This window comes from Diadema setosum, chromosome 3 (genome assembly GCF_964275005.1).
Source record: "Diadema setosum chromosome 3, eeDiaSeto1, whole genome shotgun sequence".
Taxonomy (NCBI): Eukaryota; Metazoa; Echinodermata; class Echinoidea; order Diadematoida; family Diadematidae; genus Diadema; species Diadema setosum.
The window spans coordinates 26,074,609-26,083,168 of NC_092687.1; positions in this window are offsets into that span (position 1 = coordinate 26,074,609).

Sequence of the window (8,560 nt, forward strand, 5' to 3'; positions counted from 1 at the left end):
AATCCATGTAAACAATATAGATGAGGGATATTGTGAAAGGTTGCGAAACGTATACATCAACCAGCAATGGACGTAGATGAAGTATAGAAATCTAAAATAATGTTATTGAGTTCTCTACACACATGTGGCAAATTGTGAGAGTATAAAATGCCTGCTTTGCTTTGATTTATTCAGGGGTTTTCCTCCCAATCTCTATCTTCTAAGATTTACAAAAGTATCACAGTATGTATATAAATGTAAAATGTACTTACTGAAATATATATAATTTTACACTAGGAAATACTGCAATCAAGTAAATAGCTCCTTCGTTTTCCATTTTAACTGTGAATCCTCCATCAGTATGAACTCTATTAGCGTCCCTTTCATGTCTTAAGATATGTACGAATGTACGTATGTTGGATGTATGCTTGTATTCATATCGTTCAATGAACAATATTCCATCTGGCTGACTCTTAAATTATATGAAGGTATACGCAAATGTAAATATAACTGACACTTTTTTTTTTCATCTATACTTATTTACAAATAAAATTCGTTCTTTGACCTTTCTCGGCCTCTCTTTCTTTCTTTATCTTGTTGTTTCTTTCTTTTCTTTCTCTTTCTGTTTTGCCCGACAGTCACTGCAGATTTTTCTACAGCAACACTGGAACAGAAGAAAGGGAATAGACTTATGTGTTGTTGTTTTTTTTCCGTCGACGCACTGCGAAGAGACTACGATAGCTATTTGCATAACACTCGTGGCGCCCAGTACCTTCCGTGCCAAGCACAAACTGGTGTGCGACAAGTACGTGAAGTGTACTATGATGGACGGGGGAAAAAAAGGCGACAGATATGGTGACGTCAACAATCAATGTACGTCTAGGGATGCATTGTATTTGCATTGTTAGCGACGCATCAACCCGTGAAGATGTGCGTGCTGAGCTTTTAATGCCCGTAGTCTACGGCTTCAAGAACCTTTACGGTGACAGCTTCCAAAAAGCAGTTACGCTTTCAAGCGGAAATCTGTGCGACAATTTATAATAACTGTATCATATCCATGCACACTAATAAGCTGCATTGCATAAAAAATGGTTCCAGCTTATGCTGCCGTTATTACACAAACGTCAATGTCATTCGAACCATTGTAGTGGCTTGTTTCTTTTCATGTGTGCGTTCGTGTATTTGTTCTTTCTAATATATCTCAAATAGATCATTAACTTGCAAACAACGAAATGCGAGTCTGTGGCGAGAACTGATTTCTTGTAAATTCGCCAAAGGCGAACAAATGGAGCGCTGCGGGGCATGAAAAAGGAACAAAGACTGATACTATTTAAGTAGCCACTTTGTCAACAAGTTGAACTTGGAAGACCCCGGATGTTTAAAAGGGGGCACTCGGAGTTCAATCCACGCAACAAAACAACTAACTCTCTTTCTTTTCTCTCTCTCTATTTGTCTCTCGCTACGTGCATATATATATATATGTAACAATTACAATATTCATTTATATATGTTCATATCATATATATAAAGGTATATATCTGTATGAACATGTATAAAATGTATCTGTATAGCCTATGATGAATAAAGGTATACATGTTATATGCATAAATGTATCTGCACATGTATTAATCTTTATATTTGTCATAATATTTGGATGTCGCCTCCTTAAGTAATACACTACCTGCTTAATATGACTAGGCCTGCATTTAATAAGGAGAGACAAGAAGATACCATTTTCAATTACATGATATCCCATTCTATCTCATGCTTTACTATTTCATTTTCCATACACTGTTCCTTAGAACGGGATTCGAAGGTCTATTGTATATTATAATATCTTCTCAACCCATTTACTTTTTTATCCTGATATTACAATGCAGAGAAATTTCAGGATTACATATCTGCAGAAAATTGACCTTTAAGGTGGTAGAGTATTATGTTATTTATAAATATACAATTGGTTTCGATTCTTTCCGACCTCTTATTTGCATAACGGACAATAGCTGCTTCATGTAGTGGTATTTAGTCTATATGTTTTGCCTGCGAGCACATTTACATTAATTACTCGATCATGTATGTTGTGTAACTGTGTAAGTAGGTAGGCCTACCTAGATGAGAGAAGACAAGACAGTGAAAGACAGAGAGGGAAAGAGAGGGAGAGAGAGTGAGGGGGAGTGTATATATATATATATATATATATATATATATATATGCATATATTCAATTCCAATTCAAGGTTTATTTCATTTTTCAACAAAAACATATGTTTCACCTCATTTAGTAACAGAAAATAAGGTAAATAGAACATAGTGAAATAAAAAGACTACAACAATTGAGGACCTATAGTAATCAGACATTGTATCGCAAGAAAGAAACAGAAGTGATCAAAGTGAAATACATGTATACCGTTGTTTTAAATGCGAAAAATGGAGGGACCCACTAAAAAGACAGAGCTTGTAGTATGTGGGCCCCTCATGTGTGTGTGTTTTGGTGTATGCTCATGAACAACTACATGGAACATACACACTGTGTTCACAGTATAGTAAATACATTATACGAGAAGGCAAATGAAATCAAACATGACATACGAAGCAATGTGCGCATTAAATATTATACTGTCTGCTCCTGGCGGCTCCGACACAGACACAGACAAATATAACTACACACACACAAACACACACAATTTGTGTTGACATTTCGCAGTGCATATGATGCTGTTTTTATCACCCACACTTCCACAAAGACACAGAGACACACGCACACCATCACTTATACAGAGAGAGAGAGAGAGAGAGAGAGAGAGAACGCCTGCAGAATCACATACGCATTTATACGATGGTATCAAAAGAAAAAGAAAGGAAATCTGCAGACGAGTGAATTGACATTTCGTAACGCCTCTTCCAGTGACTGGGGTTTGAATTGAGTCTCCACTGTGCTTTCCATGTACATGCAATTCTACAGTAAGTGATTTATGGGTTTGCGGAAAATGTGTGCCTTCCTTCCAGTTTATCATAGTGATTTGACTTTGCTGGAGAAAAGGTTCTTCAAAGATGACGATGAAACCTTTACTCCTAAACTGAATATCATATATGCCTTTAATGAAAGTGAGCAGCATGCTTGCCTAATGACATGCATACTGTATGCATGCATTATAATATGTGCACATAACAATTATTATCATGATATGTAAGCCTGTGTGAAGTGTTCCTTTTCAGAATTTGCTAAATCCGCCTTAATGGCAAGGGAAAAATCTTTGGTATTGATTTATTTCATGTCCTTATTTGTGTTTTTATTACTTCCCAGCCACCCCATAATGGGGTAAAGAAAATGTGTCTTTAAGGAAAAACAGTACAACGTGTACATATCTACATAAATTTTGTGAAGAACCATCATTTTTTTTTTTTTTGCTTCTCATTTCCTGGATAACACCTTATAAAAAAGAAAACAGTTTGGCACGATGGCGGATAATACATTGATGTCGTCTCGGTGACTAGTTTTTTTGACTTCGTTTTTTGTTTTTCCAGGATCGTCATATTTTTTATACTTTCTCCTCCTGTTGTCAGTGTCCATCCCGCAAAGAATATAATATGCATAAGAATCAAACATTTTCTTGCTAACAATTTAGTAACACATGGGTCATCTGGAAAACTACACTCCTAGGAAAGGTCAAAGTGTAGTGATTTGATCCAGCTGAATTTAGCACCGTTGGGAACAAAGTATAACTAGTTTTCCTTAACTTTCAGCGAGGTAATGACATAACTTACTAATTGTTTCTTAACCCGTTCCATACTAAATTCTGAAATCCCCATAGACTGCTGCTTCTTTAGAACAAAAACGGCTAATATGTTTTAATAAAATATATTAATTTCTATTATTATTAGTATTGTTTTTATTATTACTATTATTTTTATCATTATTATTATTATTATTATTATTATTATTATTACTATCATAATTATTATTATTATTAATATTATTATTATTATTATTATTGTTATTATTATTATTATTATTATTATTATTATTATTATTATTATTATTATTCATTCGACCAGGTAAAGAATATACGATACATATCATAAACATTACAAACATGAAACAAAAACCGGAATGAACATTACAAAGGATACACTGTACTGTACACGTTACACAAAATGAAAATGAAATGAATGGAGACTACATGAGGATCAGGGTACACAAAAGCAAAATACATTTACTATTGCCCGTAGGCACGTGAACCCACATATGTTGCCCCTAAGAAACATTTAACAATCATTCAAAACTAAAAAAAAAAATAATCATCACTCAACCCCTGATCCCCATCACTTAACGCCATGGCCCACATCATTTGATTTAATTTGTCCCAAGTGAGACAGTTATCAATGCGTACTCCGAGGTATTTACATGTAATAACCTGATATATTTTATGCTATCAATCCAAAAATTAAGCATCTTGCCTTTGATTTCTTTTGTGACCCAAATTAACATTTCTTTCCATTTCTTCGCAGTCAATGCAAGGCAATTACATGAAAACAATTTTTAGATATTCTGTCAGTCAATAAATTACTAAACTCAATGTCCACAGGCTTGTCACCAGGACATAATACGCACATGTCATCTGCATTATACACACAAAACATGTAGATCCACTTTATGACTAGACGTATTATTGTGTTTTGTATTTCGTGTTTGAATGCTTGTTTTTGTATAATGAACGTATTTGTCTGTGTATACGTGCATTCGCATGTATGTAAAAATGTGAAGGCGCGTGGTTGTTGTGTGTATAGTATGCGTGTGTGTGTGTGTGTTTAAGAATGTATGGACACACACATAATTTGGTTCATGAATAAAATGTAAGAAGATGGCTTTAAAGTAAAATATTACCTTTATGGCTCTGATGGTAACACCATTTTCTTTTCGCGCCATCAACGTTCAAATCACTGTATTCGCACCCTCACACCTCACTACCTCCTCATTCTGCATGTGAACCCCTTTCACACACTCCACAGACAACAAACACTACATAGGTACACTTCCCAACGCCTTAAACAAGTTTTTTTTTTTTTTTTTGTCTTTACGTATTAATCTTTATAGGACAACTGCACGTTTATATTGAAAAAAAAAAAACTGAATCTCTAGAAAATTTTTACAAATTCAATTTGAAATCAATTGGGTTTCAGAAGGTACTATAATCCATTGAAGTGCAATGCCGTCATAGGAAATTGATCAATCAGAGACCATCATTGACTTGAGCCCTCTACTGACCTAATCTGTAAACAAATATAAGTTGGCTTTAAAAGCTGACGAATATCTTGTAAAAGCTCATCACATTACAATCAAGCAATTACGGGAAATGAAGGAGACCCAGCTAACATTTGGATGTTTTGTCAAAACGTTTTCAGAACGTCTTTTTGTGGAATGTATTCGACGTATTTAAAACGTTGCAAATGGACGTTATAAAACGTTTCTTTAACGTTTAAAAACCAATTAAAAAACCTTTCGGAATTTTTAAGGACCTGCGGAAAACCTTTTGGACGTTATAGACGTCAGTAAAACCTTCTAAGAATATTCAAAACGTTCTGTGGACGTTCTGCGGACGTCCAGAAAACCTTTGAATACCGTCTAGAACGTGCAAAAAAAAAAAAACGGTTTAAGAACATCTAAAAAGTCTTATGACCCGTTCCAGAACGTTTAGAGAACCTTTCACATCCGTCTAGAACGTCCAGAAAACCTTTGAAGAACGTTTAATGTTTCTTCTTCTTTTTTTTGGGGGGGGAGGGGGGTTGGGGGTATTCAATATATATATATATATATATATATATATATATATATATATATATATATATATATATATAGTTATGAGATTATACAGGCACAATGTGGGATTATTGTACCCTAATCCTAATCCCATATATTCCTATCCTAACCTGTTCCTAATGTCCTACCACCTATACCTATACTACAACCCATTTCCAATTGTTGAATCTGTATCACATTCTTTTATATACCAGCAAAATGTTGTAATGCATGAACACATGGTTACTAAAATTAGATCACACACACCTTAATTAGGCCTATTAACATATGAAAATACAAATTTGTACCTCTTCTTAACACGATTTGAAATTGTGAATAACTGAACAATAACGTAGCTAAGTTTATTTTTAACACAGAAAGCTTGAACCAAGCCTAAATCTGCAGATTTTAATGTCTTTTATCTATTTCCACTAGTTTTCAAATCTTTTATTTTCTTATTTGCATATTCTTAAATAAGCATGAATATTCATGATAAAGAAACCAATAACGAACACGTAGCGGACCAGATAAAAACGTTTTTAAATAGTTCATTAAAGGCGAAGTTGATGTAGCAGACCTAATAAAAACGTTTTGTGGACGTTATAAAGGACGAAGACGTAGCAGACCTAATAAAAACGTTTTGTAACGTCCATTGACATTTTTAAAACGTTTTCCCCAAATCCTGTGCTTTGCGGTAATTGCTAAGTCCAAATTTTGACGTTGTATGTACGTTTTAAAACGTCAATTTTATACGAAGACGTACGGAACCTCAAAAAAAAAGTTTAGGAAACGTTCTGAAAATGTTATGTATTTGCTGGGGAACTCAATGACATAACAAACATCAGAAAAGGACAGGAATGAAAATTAGTGGACAGGAGCAAGAGAGAAACGGCGGACAAACAGTGGTGAAAGAAGATGATATATCAGGGGCGGATCCAGGAATTCCGTAAAGAGGGGGCGTGTTTACAAAAATAAAGGGGGGGGGGGGGCGCACGCACCCCTCCCCCATTTTTTTCTTTTTATTTCTTTTGTTTCGCCCCTGTATATAATAGTCCCATGCATTGTGTTTAATGTTAATTACTGCGCGTTACTGTTTACATAATATCTGTTTATTTCTGTTAGGGTGTTGAGTTTTATACATTGATTGAGTTTGAGCCGTAAATAATTGTACCGAAAATTAAGCAATTACAGTGAGTTTTGTAGGTATGGAGTGGAGTGTGACATAATGAGTAAAAAGAAAAACTGTCATCGATCTTATGTGGTTTAATGTACATGTAGGCCTAGATACTAGTTCCCTGCATTTAATTGTTATCTTGTTCAGTACATTTGTGTACTGGGTTTGTAGTTAGGAGTTGTAATACCATGTTGCTCTTCATTCTAAATCTATATTGCATGTTGTGAATTGTATTGTTAATAAAGATGACCAAATCTTTTGAATAAGTACATGCATGGCGTTGTTTATATTAAAATCAATCAGTGTGTTTTGCTTTTAATTCAATTTCATAATGAGTATGTTTTGTGTTTGATTGACCAGCACAATCACTAATGAATGCCATACAAGTCCTTTAAATGGAGAGAAGAGACAACAAAACTCCATGAGGAGAGAGAGAGAGAGAGAGAGAGATTGGAAACTTTAGAAATGTGTGGGTGCAAATCATTGATTTGTTCAGAAACTACGCTTTTGATTAAATCGATTTGAGAGATACCTCGCTAATAAACCTAAAGATTGTGGAGTTTCATCAAGACGAGTTTTTTTTTTTTTTTTTTTTTTTTTTTTTGGGTGCACATGTTTTTGTGTGTGTTTTTTTTTTCCTGCCAATTAAGAATTCTTCATACTTTTTTTTTTTCTAAATTTCTGAAGACTGGCATGTCAAACAAAGCCAGTAAAATTGACGTCGTCGTGGGGCAGAATCAATTCACAACACATTCAACAGATAATAACGCCCTCAACGTCACAACATTTAATTTTGTGGCGTCATCACGGAAGTAAAAATGAAATGGTATAAAACGCAGTTATCCCAGCGTGCTCGTATTGCCAGCCCAGCGCCAATTACTCACGAAGAGCATTTTCGACTTGCTTATTTTGTGACAATTTCTATTCTGACTATTTTTCTTGGTTCTGAATTTACACACACAAATCAACAAATATTTATTTGGTGATCAAGCTGAAATTTCATAGCTGAGATTAAAAACAAAAAACCAAAAACAAATGTCACTATTTTTGTTTCCTAAGATCACCATCTAGCAACGCTGGGTAAATCATAATGGTGATTCATTACCTCGGGAAAATTTACTTTGTTTACATTATTTGTGACTATAAATTATTTGTTGATTTTGAAATCACAAAAAAGTCTCAAATATCAATTTGTGTTTTATTACGAAAGGTTTCATGATATTACCAAATTTCATCATTTTTTTTTTTTTTGGGGGGGGTGGTTGCTAAGACGAGTCATTTTCAACATACATGTGAACTGACTCATCCGCCAATGTTTACTCAACATTGAAAATGCACTTATGTTTTCATTCATTGTGCTTATTATATATACATATATATGTATTTATCGATTTTCTTTAATCACGAAAGAAAAGACCTGATAAAATCTCCAAATATTGTTCTAATGACTACACTAATAAATCATGAGTTTCAAAAAAATTACTACATTTTACCATTTTTACTAAGATCAGCCCGATCAGCCCTTCTTGCAACGCTTCCACAATCCTCGTATGTGATATGCATAAGCGGCCAAAAAATGGCAAAAGACATCAGAAAAAGAAAATGAATAGA